At 39.1% G+C, this 15,677-nt stretch overlaps 1 protein-coding gene across 13 annotated transcripts in view; it reads right to left on the bottom strand.

The window, feature by feature from the left end:
* The window catches only part of LOC100523684 (tubulin-specific chaperone cofactor E-like protein), a 165,490-nt gene that overhangs the window by 134,650 nt on the left and 15,163 nt on the right, over window positions 1–15,677 (bottom strand). The gene's annotated exons all lie outside the window — the stretch shown is intronic.

Below are 15,677 nucleotides of genomic sequence, written 5' to 3'. Positions count from 1 at the left end.
TAGTTCATAGGATAAAAATAAAGAAATCTATGGTGGCTTCTGGGTATAAACCTTAAAAGACAGCTACCATGTTCTCTTTGCTCTCCTTCCTTGTCCCTTCCTCAATTCCACTACCTAGAAAACAGATAACCACTCACACTACGAGGCCAAAAAACACATTCTAAGGTAGTTGAGGGTGAAAAGGACATGGGTTCCCGAGGATTTCATGGAATTGAGCTTCCATCCTGGTACCGACTATGTATCTCTAGAAATTTCAGTGAAAGAGAAATGACCTTCTGTTTTATTTACGCAATGGTTCTTCTCAGATTTTTTTAAGTGAGCCTAATCCTAAAACAGAATGCCATTTCTTTTGGTTTTGAGTTTGGGTGGATCCTAACCAAGGGTCCAAACATATAGTTAACCCCAACATCTTCTCAGTACTCTGGCATACGTTAAAAAAAGTGATACTGGCACAGGAACAAGACGGCGGAAGAGAAGGACTGGAGCTAAACTTCTCTCCTAAAAATAACAAAATTCACAACTAAAGCCTGAGCATTCTCCAACCAAATGGACCGGAAACCTTAAAAAAGATACCCTACTCCAGAAGAAAAAGAGGAGGCCACATCAAGAGGTAGGAGAGGCAATTTCGTGATATAAACAACCCCATACCTCCTGGGTGGGAGGCTCCACAGACTCGAAAATAACTGGTTCACAGAGACTCACCTACAGGAGGGAGACTTCTGAGCCCCACATCAAACTTCCACATGTGGGGATCCGGCACTGGGAGAAAGAGACCCTGGAGCATCTGGCATTGAAGGCCAGTGGGGCTTGTGTGCAGGAGCTCCACGGGACTGGGGGAAACAGAGACCCCATTCTTAAAAGGTGCACACAGACTCTCATGTGCACTGGGTCCCAGGGCAGAGCGAGGTCTCCATAGGAATCTGGGTCAGACCTGACTGCAGTTCTTAGAGGACATCCTGGGAAAACAGAGGTGAATGTGGCTTGTTGTGAGGGAAGGACATTGAAGGCAAAGCTCTCGGGAATATTCCAGCAGCTGCCTTTCTCTGGAGGTGGCCATTCTGGGAAAATCTGGCCTCACCCCTTACTCAGCCCTGAGAAGCCCCAGGGCAAACAACAATCCAGGGGGGATCACAGCCCCACCCCTCAGTAGACAGGCTGCCTAAAGACCCCTCAGGCACACAGCTGCCTCTAATCCCATCCAGAGACTAAGCCCCACCCACCAGAAGGATGAGAATCAGCTCTACCTACCAGTGGGCAGGCATCAGCCCCTCTCATCAGGAAGCCTACAGCAAGCCCCCCCCACCAACTTCAGCCACAAGGGGGGCAGACACCAGAAGCAAGAGAGGCTACAACTCTATTATCTGCAAAAAGGTCACCACACCAAAAACCTATAACAAGGAAAAGACAACTATAACTCAGATGCGGGAGTAAGGAAAAAATCCCAGAAGATCAGCTAAGCGATGAGAAGAGTCCCAGCCTCCAGGAAAAAGACTTTAGACTGTTGATGCTGAAGATGATGCAAAACACTGGAAATAAACTGGAGGCAAAGATGGATAACTTACAGGAAACACTGACCAAAGAGATACAAGATATAAAACTTAAACAAGAAGAGATGCAAAATACAACAACTGGAAAAAAAAATTCACTGTTAGAAGCAGCTAACTGCGGAATACAGGAGGCAGAAGAACAAATAAGCGAGGTGGAGGACAGATTAGTGGAAATTACAGATGCAGAACAGAAAAGAGAAAAAAGATTGAAAAGAAATGAAGAGTCTCAGAGAACGCTGGGACAACGTTAAACACACCAACATCCACATTATAGGGGTGCCAGAAGGAGAAGAGAGAGAGAAGGGGACAGAAAAAGTATTCCGAGAGATAACAGCCGAAAATTTCCCTAACATGGGAAAGGAGCCACTCACTCAAATCCAGCAAGCACAACGAGTACCATATAAAATAAACCCAAGGAAGAATACACCGAGACACATAGTAATCAAACTGACCAAAATGAAAGACAAAGAGAAAATCTTGAAAGCGGCTGGGGAAAAGAAACAAGTAACATACAAGGGAACCCCAATAAGGTTATCCGCAGATTTTTCAGCAGAAACTCTGCAGGCCAGAACGGAGGGGCACCATATAGTTAACGTGATGAAAGGAAAAAACCTCCAACCAAGACTACTTTACCCAGCAAGGCTCTCATTCAGATTTGAAGGAGAAAGCAAAACCTTCACAGATAAGCAAAAACTGAGGGAATTCAGCATTACTAAACCAGCCTTACAACAAATACTAAAGGAACTTCTCTATGCAGAAAAGAACAAGAGAAGAAGGAAAGAAAAATAAGCAACAAAAACAAATCCAAAGCAATTAATAAAATGGCAATAAGAACATACATATACATAATTACCTTAAATGTTAATGGACTAAACGCCCCAAGCAAAAGACACAGACTGGCTGAATGGATACAAAAACGAGACCCACATATATCCTGTCTTCAAGAGACCCACTTCACTTCTAGGGACACATCCAAATTGAAAGTGAGAGGATGGAAGAAAATATTTCATGCAAACGGGAATCAAAAGAAAGCTGGAGTTGCAATACTCGTATCAGACAAAATGGACTTTAAAATGAAGAATATTTTAAGGGACAAGAAGGTCATTACATAATCATCAAAGGATCAATCCAAGAAGAAGATATAACAATTTTAAATACCTACACACCCAACACAGGTTCACCACGACATATAAGGCAACTGCTTACAACCTTAAAAGGACATATCAACAATAACACAATAATAGTGGGGGACTTTAACACCCCACTTACAGCAATGGACAGATCAACCAGACAGAAAATCAATAAGGAAACACAGGCCCTGAATGATGCATTAAACCAGATGGACTTAATAGATATTTACAGGACATTCCATCCAAAAGCAACAGAATACACATGCTTCTCAAGTGCACATGGAACATTCTCTAAGACTGACTGCATCCTGGGCTACAAATCCAACCTCAGTAACTTTAAGAAAACTGAAATCATACCAAGCATCTTTTCCGACCACAACACTATATAACTGGAAATCAACAACAAGAAAAAAACTGCAAAAAACACAAACACGTGGAGACTCAACAACATGCTACTAAACAACCAATGGATCACTGAAGAAATCAAAGAGGAAATTTAAAAATACCTAGAAGCAAATGACAACAAAGATACGACACTCCAAAACCTCTGGGATGCAGCAAAAGCCGTTCTATGAGGAAAGTTGATAGCAATACAAGCCCACCTCAGAACACAAGAAAAAACTCAAATAAACAAGCTAACTTTACATCTAAAGCAGCTCGAGAGAGAACAGACAAGACCTAAAGTTCGTAGAAGGAAAGAAATCATAAAGATCAGAGCAGAAATCAATGAAATAGAAACAAAGACAACCATAGAGAAGATCAATGAAATGAAAAGCTGGTTCTTTGGAAAGATCAACAAAATTGATAAACCCCTAGCCAGACTTATCAAGAACAAAAGAGAGAGGACTCAAATCAATAAAATTAGAAATGAAAAAGGAGAGGTAACAACAGACATCAGAGAAATACAAAGGATCATAAGAGACCACCATATGCAACTATACGCCAATAAAACGGAAAACTTAGAAGAAATGGACAAATTCTTAGAAAAGTATGATCTTCCAAGACAGAACCAAGATGAAATAGAAAAGACGAATGGACCAATCACAAGAACTGAAATTGAAACTGTGATTACAAAACTTCCAACAAACAAAAGTCCAGGACCAGATGGTGTCACAGGCGAATTCTATCAAACATTTAGAGGAGAGCTAACACCTCTCCTCTGAAACTATTTCAAAAAATTGCAGAGGAAGGGATACTCCCAAACTCATGCTATGAGGCTACCATCACCCTGATACCAAAATCAGACAAAGATACCACAAAAAAAGAAAACCACAGGCCTATTTCACTGATGAACATTGATGCAAAAATCCTCAACAGAATACTAGCAAACTGCATCCAACAATACACTGAAAGGATTGTACATCATGATCAAGTGGGATTTATCCCAGGGATGCAAGGGTTCTTCAATATCCGCAAATCCATCAGTGTGATACACCACATGAACAAACTGAAGAATAAAAACCATATGGTCCTCTCAATAGATGAAGAAAAAGCCTTTGACAAAATCCAACACCCATTTCTGATAAAAACCCTTCAGAAAGTGGGCAAAGAGGGAACCTTCCTCAACATGATAAAGGCCATATATGACAAACCCACAGCAAACATCATTCTCAATGGTGAAAAGCTGAAAGAATTCCCGCTGAGATCAGGAACAAGACAAGGATGTCCGCTCTCGCCACTACGCTTGAACATAGTTTTGGAAGTCCTAGCCACGGCAATCAGAGAAGTAAAAGAAATAAACGGAATCCAAATTGGAAAGGAAGAAGTAAAACTATCACTGTTTGCAGAGGACATGATACTATACCTAGAGAACCCTAAAGACTCTACCAGAAAACTGTTAGAGCTCATCCGTGAATTTGGCAAAGTCGCAGGATACAAAATTAATACACAGAGATCGACGGCATTTCTATACACTAACAATCAAAGAGCAGAAAGAGAAATTAAGGAAGCAATCCCCTTTTACCATTGCATCCAAAAGAATAAAATACCTAGGAGTAAACCTACCTCAAGAGACAAAAGACCTGTACTCTGAAAACTATAAGCCACTGATGAAAGAAATCAAAGAGGACACAAATAGATGGAAAGATATACCATGCTCGTGGATTGGAAGAGTTAATATTATCAAAACGACTATACTACCTAAGGCAATCTACAGATTCAGTGCAATCCCTATCAAATTACCAAGGACAATTTTCACAGAACTCGAACAAAATATTTTAAAGTTTGTTTGGAAGCACAAAAGACCCAGAATAGCCAAAGGCATCCTGAGAAAAAAAAATGGAGTGGGAGAAATCAGGCTCCCGGACTTCAGACTATACTACAAAGCAAGAGTCATCAAAACCATATGGTACTGGCACAAAGACAGAAATATAGATCAGTGGAACAGGACAGAAAGCCCAGAATTCAACCCACGCACCTACAGCCAACTCATCTATGACAAAGGAGGCAAGAATATACAATGGAGAAAGGACAGCTTGTTCAATAAGTGGTGCTGGGAAAACTGGACAGCCACATGGAAAAGAATGATATTAGAACACTCCCTAACACCATACACAAAAATAAACTCTAAATGGATTAAAGACCTAGATATAAGACCAGACACTATGAAACTCTTAAAGGAAAACATAGACCAAACACTCTCTGACATAAATGACAGCAACATCTTCTCAGATCCACCTCTTAGAGTACTGACGATAAAAACAAAAATAAACACATGGGACCTAATCAAACTTCAAAGTTTCTGCACAGCAAGGAAACCCTAAACAAAATGAAAAGACAACCCACAGAATAGGAGAAAATCTTTGCAAGTGAATCAACTGACAAGGGATTGATCTCCAAAATTTAGAAACACCTTCTGCAGCTCTATACCAAAAAAACAAACAACCCCATCAAAAAATGGGCAGAAGATCTAAACAGACAGTTCTCCAAAGAAGACATGCAGATGGCCAGAAAACACATGAAAAGATGTTCAACATCGCTCATCATTAGAGAAATGCAAATCAAAACCACTCTAAGGTACCACCTTATACCAGCCAGAATGGCCATCATTCAAACGTCTACCAACAATAAGTGCTGGAGAGGGTGTGGAGAAAAAGGAACCCTAGTACACTGTTGGTGAGAATGTAAATCGGGGCAACCACTGTGGAAAACAGTATGGAGATTCCTCAGAAACCTAAAAATAGAACTACCATTTGATCCAGCAATCCCACTCCTGGGCATCTATCCAGAGAAAACCACGACTCACAAAGACACATGTACTCCAATGTTCATTGCAGCACTATTTACAATAGCCAAGACATGGAAACAACCTAAATGTCCATCAACAGAGGAGTGGATCAAGAAGATGTGGTATATATACACAATGGAATATTACTTAGCCATGAAAAGAATGAAATACTAGCATTTTTAGCAACATGGATGGACCTAGAAGTTATCATGTTAAGTGAAGTCAGCCATACAATGAGACACCAACATCAAATGCTTTCACTGACATGTGGAATCTGAAAAAAGGACAGACAGAACTTCTTTGCAGAACAGATGCTGCCTCACAGACATTGAAAAACTTATGGTCTCTGGAGGAGACAGTTTGCGGGGTGGGGGGATGTGCTTGGGCTATGGGATGGAAATCCTGTGAAATCAGATTGTTATCACCATTATACAACTACAGATATGATAAATTCATTTGAGTAATAAAAAAATAAAATAAATTTAATAATAAGAAAAAAAGTGATATTAAACAACATGGTAACTTCTAGCAGCCTGCTAACATATTTTCTTAAGAAACTGGCCTTTGATCTATATTAAATATAAATCAAAATACAGGCAACTACTTGTCTTCTATAGCTCTAACTAGTTACATATAAGGCTTTTTATTAAATAATCAGAAAAATGAAGGAAGATAAAGCATCCTCAAAGAAGAGGGGGTATTATTAAAAAGGTAGAGCAATAACTAACTGCAAGGGATCTCATGGCAAGAAGCATCAGGAGTATCTAAATAGGAAGCTCAGAGGAGATCGTGCACATTGCCTAAAGAGGCTAGACTTTATTCTGAACAAAATAGGAAGAAACTAAAAGCCTTTAAAGAAAAGAATACAAAAATCAGAATTTTTTCAAAAACTCACCCTGGCAATTAAGTAGCTTATGAATATGAGGGAAACAAGACTGATGGCAGAGAGAAGAGTTAGAAGCTGCAAGAACACAGGGGAGAGATGATGCGGGCCCATAGTGATACAGTGGTGGTACAAAGGGATTCAAGATCAAATTAGAAAGCCAACTTTCCAGGAGTTATAGGGGCTGAGAGGAAGGTGGAGTCAAGTCTGAGCCACATATTTCTAGCACAGGTGACTAGAAAACTGGTGATATCACTAAATAAAAGGAAAATATGGAGAAATCTAGTTTTAAGGAGGAAAATGATGAATTCTGTTTTATACATTTTCAATCGGAGGCATCTGTGGAATATCCAGGGAAACAGTCTGAAGTTGGGTGAGAAATGTGAACTGGAGGTGAAGATTGGGATGTCATCAGGAAATATCATGATTGAGAACAGAGGGCAACAGAACTCTAGGGGTCACTGATATTTAAGGTACAGGCAGAGGAAACAGAGTCAGGAAGGAAACGAAAGGAGGAGTGGCATGCATACCAACAGTTTGAGAAGTTTTGATGAGAAGGGGAAGAGGAAGACGGGCTCATATGTCAGGCAGGAGCAGGAGAGAGCAGGAATTGGGGGCAGTTGCCAAGGTTTTTTCCTCTTAAAATATGAGAGAACTGAATGTGGTTATAGATTATGGAGAAGCAGCAGGTTGAGCTGGAGAAGCTGAAAATAACTACTGGTACATGGCCCTAGAAGAAATCAGCAGGAATGAGCATGGACAAACTTCTAGAGGGCTGACTGGTACTAGCCACATTAATACTCCAAATCGTTTACCATCAGTGGTGACATATTTACTTCACTATGCTGCACTGGTTTACTTTTGCTTATACAGTTTAATTACACTGAGTGTTAGGTATTTTTCTCATGTGATTGTCCTAACTCCATCATTACATTACAAAGGGGAGCAATGCATGCAATTCTATTTCTTCAGTATTGATTCATAGCATCTGGCACAGGACACTACACATAGTAAGGGTTCAATAAGTGTTGCTAAGTACTAAAATCACTAGGCTCCAGCGTGCTGAGTTGAAGGAGCAGAGGATTCAGAATTGCGAGTAGGCTAGGTCCCTCCCAGTTCTCCTAGTTTTGTGCCATCAGGGAAGACACTGTGTTTCTCTAGGACTTGAATATCTTGTCCTGTAAAATAAGATATTAATATCTGTACTATTTGGGTTTCTGGGTTACTGTGGACCTCTAAAATATACGCGCGCACTATCAAAATTACAGGGCTGTTGTAAAGCTCTAAATTACACAAAGGTTAGTAATTATAAGAGGAACCTGCAGTATGGTAGAAAGCACATAAACATAGAAAACAGGCTCTGACATTTACTGGCTGCATAAAACATAAGCTAGTTATCTTGGATTTGTAATAAGAATTTGGAGAAGACATGAATATAAAAGTGGCCTTTAAAATTTGGCCCATTTTCTAAATTACTACCAGGACTGTGTCTACTATACACTCACCAAGCACATGTTCAGAAGTTTTACCTATACAATTTACCAAAGTTGAGACTATGGAATATGCTTCATGATGAGTCCATCACAAGTCACCTGGAAAATACAGGGCTGCCTACGGTCAGGATCGTCATTATGATTTTAACGACAGAGCCTGTTTTAGTACAAGACAGTCTGTTCTGTCCACACAGAGTGAGAAGTATACGCTACTGTCATCTATCCCAGCCCTGACTGTGTCAAAACTGGACTGTGGGTGTTCCGCTAGGCCTCCAGGAACCCTCAGGTGGAAGGGTTCTTTTTCAATGTAAACTCATCACCAACAGAGCAAGTGCTATGCCATCAGTGACAGGCACCACAGTTATCAAAGACTTGTTTCAAGCAGAATGCCAACAGAATTTTCAGCAACGTCTAACAAAAAGTCAAAGAAGTCACATTGCTATCATCTATACAATTGGCAGTTTAAAATAATAAAAAGTATGTGGGAGAGTGCTGAACTGTCAGTGTCAAAATAATAGTCACCAAGCATCTTTTAACTGGAAGTTTCAGAATCACTCAAACTCAAACCTCTTCGATTCAAGGGCAATAATCTTATACAAAATTTAAATGAGACAGATTGAGAGGGGAATTAAAGAAAGCTTGCTACAAATGGAGTCTGGACAGGCCTATAGGCAGAGCTCTCAATTCTGACATGAAACATTAATTACTCCAAACAGGAAAAAAATGCAGGCCTACATCTCTGACAGGAAGAAATTGTCTACTTTACTATCTAGCAGGAAGAAGAAAACTTCTCTCTGCCCAAGGGCAGCCCAGCCAATCAGAGACTGTAGCAGCCCAACCAACTTCCATACTTGGGACTTCCAGCTTCCTTCAATGGAGTGCCACCCCCCACCCCCAACACTTTCCCTATAAAAGCAAGTTCCCTTCTTTGTTCTCTGGATTTGCCTTATGTTCTGCCATAGTCTGCGTATCTCAAGTTACAAATCCTCTGGCTAGTTCCAAATAAACCGGCTTTTGCTGGTTAAATAACTGGCTATTATATTATTAAAATTGATATAAGAGATGTAAGGTTAGAGACATAACACAAGTTAAAGTAAATGCTAGTAAGCAAACAATCATGGGAACTTAAAGTTATGTCTCTTGGTCCAATGCTTTAACAATTCTTCCAAATAGTCTAGTCTTTCTAAAATTTTTCTTTTTTCTTTTTCTAAAGACGTAAAAAGCAATGACAGGCCCCTTCATTGGTCATTTTCCAAGATACTCTATTGGAACAGCTTTCCAGGAATGCAGATAGTATACATATTAATACATGGGCTTTGAATAAAAACTTTGAGACTGCAGAATGGATCAGTAACATAAATCTACTCAAAATCTGCTGGGGCAGTTGGAGGAAGAATAGTAGGTGGGAAAGGAAAACTAAAAACCAAACACATTGAAAAATGAGGAAATGCAGGATGGAAAAAGATCTTTAACTGGAGCCTTTTTAAAAAAAGGTTTTTGGGGGGTGGTGGGGGTAATCTATGACTTTCTGGAAAGAACAGGTGTCAAATTACATGTGACTACCTTCTACAGTTGGCTGAGTTCTAATACATTTGTACAAGTGTTCAGAATTGGTGCATAAAGCCAGGGAGCCAGGAATCTGGAGTGATGCTGCTTGGTTTCCTTACCAAATCATGGAGTGTGCCTGTGACAATCTCAACTCCTTTGTGCCACAAATCCTGACTATAATATGCTCTTATAAAGTGCTTGGTGAAAGGGCAAGTTGGAGGATAAGATGCTCAGTACACTTCTGCCAAACAGATTAGTATCAGAACAGAACACCCAGTCACCTAAGTATCCTCAGTTGCTGTCAAACAATTTGTACTTTATGTGTCCAGAGGGTCAGGTTGAAGTTAGTATGAAACTTAACATAACTTGTTACAGAAAAGAGGCCATGTCTGAGCACTAAGAATGGAAGATATATGCAAGCTATAGCCTTATGGTGATATGCAAGATCAATATTTACTCCACCAAAAAACTTTACAGTAGGTTACCACACTTCATTAAGTGGGAATACCACCAGTCTCACTTACAACTTGCAAAAAATATAAATATTACCCCATGGAGTCCCCAAATACACATTTTAAATGTTATAAAAATAGGTTTTATCTGCCTATATATGTATATGTATAAACTACCCCTCCAGAAGGATAAAATAGAAATTAGTAAAATTAACACCTGTGGTTGACTCCAAAGAGAGGAAAGGAGGAATACAGTGACAAGGAGATTTGCTTTACACTGTTCACCCATGCGAACCGCCTGAACTCACCACAAGCACACATGACATTTTTTCCCATAATCTTTTTAAAACATAAAACATTTTAAGTGATATATCTGGGAGAGACCTAATAATGTGTCAAAGTGTTTTTTAGTCATTATTATCAATTATCTGTGAAAAAAATCCAAAAGGACCACATACAATATATAATATTACTAATAATTTTTCAAGGGATTAGGAAATGAGGAAGAAAGAGAAATAAAATGGGTGGTCAAAAAGAAATAGATACTTTCATAAATGAGCACCGGGAAAGAAAAAGAACACAGAACAAAACACATCTGAGCCTCAGAACTAAACTGCAATCAAAATGAGAGGCAAGACTGAGAAGGGGGTAAAACGACCATGCACATCACGGTACTCTTGCAGCTCTTGCCATGGCTTTAACAAGGTCAAAGCTCCACTCACTGTGAAGTGTACAGAGGGGTGGGAAGAATACCGCCAGGTCTGCAGGGTCATTTTATTTGCTAGCCAAGTTAAATGTGTTAATAATAAGTTACCCAAATATTTCATCCAAATCACACAAAGGGTATCCAAACTATTGTGACTTGAGAACCACACAAGCTCCAGGAGGCAGAGGTTACAAAGCCATAGCCTAAGGACCTTCAGAACTTCAGGCCTCATAGTTACCTCTGCTGTGCAGACTAACAAAACTGTGGGGCTTCCTACAGCAGGAAGCTAAGCCTGCAGGATTCAAATTACTGGAATAACAAAGTTGGAAACTGATTTACAGTTCTAAAAACTAAACTGCAATAACTGAATATATGCCTTAGTGTATGATGAGGCTAAACATCCAAGAAGAGTTTTCATAGCTTAAAAATAATGGAGATGAGACAGTGGATTAAAGGATCCAGCGTTGCCATGAGCTGCAGCATAGGTCTTAAGTTGCAGATGCAGCTTGAATCTGGTGTTGCTGTGACTGTGGTGCAGGCCAGCAGCTGCAGCTCCGATTCAACCCCTAGCCTGAGAACCTCCACATGCCACGGATGTAGCCCCCACAAAAAAGACAAAAATAATAAAATAATAATGGAGAAGAGGGAAACACTCCTAAGTAGCTTAAAATTTTTAGTCATTTGACATGGACCTATTTATATATGACTAGCCAATCTTATCTATTCATCAGGGAAAGGCAGAAAAAAAAAAAAAAACTCTAGAAGATACCTGCCAATATTTTGCTACCAAATACGCAAAAACAAAACTTAGCATAAATATTTTGGTCAAAGGCTCCACAATTTCTCCTTTAGGTTCCTCTGGTCAAATGACATTTCATTCCAGGCATTTTTTTCCTCTCAGGTGCTTATTTTATAAGACAGTCTAAGAATAAAAATCTCTTTACCACTTGTTTAGTAAAAATAGAGACAACCAAATATGTCTAGTTTTCTCTGTTCTTTTTAGTACCTTATCATGTGGTTCCAATTAGGCTTATTTGCCCATTCATTTATGCATAAAATGTGTATCCTCACAGAGCTTACAGTCTCGTGTAGTTCCATTCAACACATGCGAGGCAGACACTGAATCTGTGCCCGGCACAGTGCTAAATACTAAAGACAGTGAGAATGAATAAAATCCAGACTCTGCCCTCACGCATCCACAGCCTAGAAGGAAAAGACCCAGAGACCTTCCTGAAATAAGCCACCCAGAAATAGCGAATTCAAACACAAATAGCAATTCACTTTTGGAAGTAGGATCAAGGAAGTAGAAAGTGAATCCTGAGCCATTTTGAAAGATGCTGAAGATTGGGAACAGATGGACAGGAGCATTCCAGGCACAGAAAATACCTGCATTAACAGGCACAAAAGACATTAAGGAGTATTGCAGCAACATAAAATACATGTGGGGGAGTAGGGGAGCAGGAGAGTCCACTGAAAGGTGGATAGTGGTCAGCTCATGGCTGCCCTTGCTCAGGTTTGACTTTGTCGTATAGACAGAAAAGAAAACGTCTGATAGATCCTTGTGACTAGAGTGCAAGGACGGCGGTTACTGACTTTATGTAGAATACCAAGCAGTCAAAAATGGTGATAAATTTTAAATTCCTAAAGTCCTGGGATTAGGAGCTTGTTCACTGTAATGGAAGCGCTTTCCAGCACAGACAAGGGGTAGAAACCACAGGGAGTTAAGGAAATAAATAAGTGAAAACAGTAAGTATAGAGCATGCCTTTGAGACGCTTAGATGAAAATAGATGAGACGGGGCAGTTAATGAAGAAAAAAAGCAAGTGTTCAGAAAGGGAGAGAAAAAGCTGTTATATCTAGTTCTCTTTTGAAAAGAACAAAAGAGGAATTTATAGGCTAAGTCTGGGAGGGTAGGGACACAGAGGAGGTCAAAATAACTACGAAAACAAAGCTAAGGAGCAAAATCTGGATAGCATCAAAGAATTTCTTAGGATGACTAGCTTTCTCAAGTTTTGCATGTTTTTTTGTTGTGTTTTGTTCAGAGGGGTTATTTTTGTTTTTGCTTTTTAAAGCTCATTTAACTTTTACTTTGTGGACTCCTAACATCATCCTCGGAAAGCTTCCTTTTCTGCAAGAGCCCCACAATACACAATCCCTGCCAGATTCTTAGATAGTTTACATAACTGGGACTTTAATTTGTTGTTTTGTTTCCTAAATCTTTCTGATCCTCAACATAAGTGCACCCCAATCAAAAATAATTACTCTGGCAAAGTATATGAGTATGTTATATATTTTTACCTCTAGAAAAGATAAAATAATGAACATAGAAAGGTCTGTTAATAAGCTTTTTCCTAAATAACTGCTTAAAAAGTATTAGTGACAAACATTCTGAATTTTTAAAAATTATTGATTGAAAATAAACAAAAACCTATAACCCCATGTAGATGTAGTTTTACTTTTTATTAGCTAAGCTAAACATGAAAATAAGTGTTTCCCAAAGCTCTTCTAATCTGAAGCATATTTAGAGCTCCAGCCATACCAGGAAGCTTTGGTTGACAGATTTAGCAAGTAGATTAAACCTGAGGCTGCATCTTAGGTGTATATTTCTCCAGACCATTTTTTTTCCGTGCTATGCAGATATATGCTTTTACAAAAAGATTAGCTCTGAAAGCTTCCTTTTCACTTAATAGCTCATGAAAAGTTCCATATTCATAAATATTTATCTATAGAATCATTTTTAAGGTCGGGGAGGTATTCCATTAACAAGTTCTTGCAGCTGAACTCATGAATGACAGCTATCTCTCCCATAAAAACACATTAGAGACCCTGTCCAAGTCAGCATAATCAGGTTAGACAGTCTCATTCTGTATGGCACTTCCACTTTCATTTATCATAAAATACATATGCCTTCAATTCTATCTCGCTTACCTCCCCTGTTAAGTCATATACCAAAGTAAATGACTTCTTGGGATGAAAATTAAGGAAAACAAACTAATTCTAATAACCTTTCAGAACTCTTCTGTAGAATTACAGTTTACCAATTCACAAATTGACTCTGAGCACACCAAGTGCAAAACTTGAGCGTGGCTGATAAGTCCATTATCGTGACTTCACACCCTGTGATGAACCACCCTGTTTCTCAAAGTCTCCTCCTCAACTGTGTGCTAAACTACTTTCAAGTGTAATACTGTGGTCCATCAACTTTTCTTGGTAGAAGATTTAAAAAAAAAAAAAAATCCAACACTGCCAAATGAAATGTAAATTCAGACTCCTGCTCAGTCCTTGAGTCAGGCTATTAGTAGGGCACTGCTACCCTCTTCACTTATCACTGCATTATGCTTCTCCTTAAAAGTGCCACAGATATTAAAATATCTAGCCCAAATTCTTTATTTCATTCTATCAGGGACACCAAAGACATCTAAAACTGTGACTATATTATCAGTTGCGTAGAGCCTCAGCGCTGACTATATTTTTACTAAAGAACTATACTATATACAAAGCATATTTGATTTTGAACAAAAAACAAAGTTTTCTCACCTACAATTGCATATTAGCTAACAGGACTGACTCTCATGCTAGTGGTCTACTCTATATAAGTGAAGTACTGAAAATTTCTGATCCAAATGCAGAAGCCCAAGAATTTTATTATTTTGATAAGAATTTGAAAGGAAAAAAATTAAGAAAATACTGCTATTTAAGCTTTAAGTACTTCTTTGCATGAAAATGTTTCTAAGAACTTCTTTCTTGACTCCCATTGCTTTTAACTGTCCAGAAATGTTGGTTTACGCCAGTTGTCTATACCCCTACTAAATTAGGTATTTTGAAATCCATAAGAGCACTTGCCATAAACCTCCAGCAACGACAACAACATAAAAGTTTAACATTCCCCATACCCCTTACTTCAACAAATTCCAAGGAGAGTTCCACCCTTATCCCCCTTCCCCACCTCTTCACAAACAAACCTTGCATCCTCCGCTACCTTTCTATATGGTCCACATTCAATCTGGGACAATCTCATGGCTTTTATGCTGTACTTACTCAAAATTCAGGAGTAGAAACATTGACTCTTGTGTTCATGCTCCCTTAAAGCCAAGTGTGCCACACTGAGATTAAAAATCACTTTTAAAGCCCAGTAATTTTCCACAACCACCATCTAAAACAGACAAACTGACACTTATCTCTATTTACAGGACACAACACTGAAGTGACTTGAGCAGGTTTCTGCGGCCCAACCAGCATGCTAAGTCATACTTCCTGTATCTCTAATCTGTTGAGCCACGCTGTCTTCACCAAAATAAATAAATAAATAAATAATTCGTGTCGACAGTAATGGCATCATGCACAAATCACAGAAATACAACTTATTAAAATGACTGAAAATCATTACAGCCAAGATACCTCTTCTAACTACATCAAAGTAACCAAACCACAAAACTCTGCAGCAGTACTGATTGATCTAGTCACCAAAGGAGGGAAAAAAGATTTTCAGCTTTCTCTTCCTGCCAAAAAGCAGTGAGTATTAGTTTCTTGAACGGTTTAGCCTTCATCAGAAGAAAATTGTGTATGCATGCTGTCTTTCAGCTGTGAATACACAAGTTTAAGGTCAGGACTCAGATGTTTATAGATCCGATTATCCCATTGTGAGCACCTACAGAGGCTACACTAGTTCATCACTCTGTAGCCCTCTAGAGCT

Source organism: Sus scrofa, chromosome 9, assembly GCF_000003025.6.
Source record: "Sus scrofa isolate TJ Tabasco breed Duroc chromosome 9, Sscrofa11.1, whole genome shotgun sequence".
Taxonomy (NCBI): Eukaryota; Metazoa; Chordata; class Mammalia; order Artiodactyla; family Suidae; genus Sus; species Sus scrofa.
The sequence above is the reverse complement of the archived record's forward strand: the minus strand, read 5'-3'. Positions and strand labels throughout refer to the sequence as shown.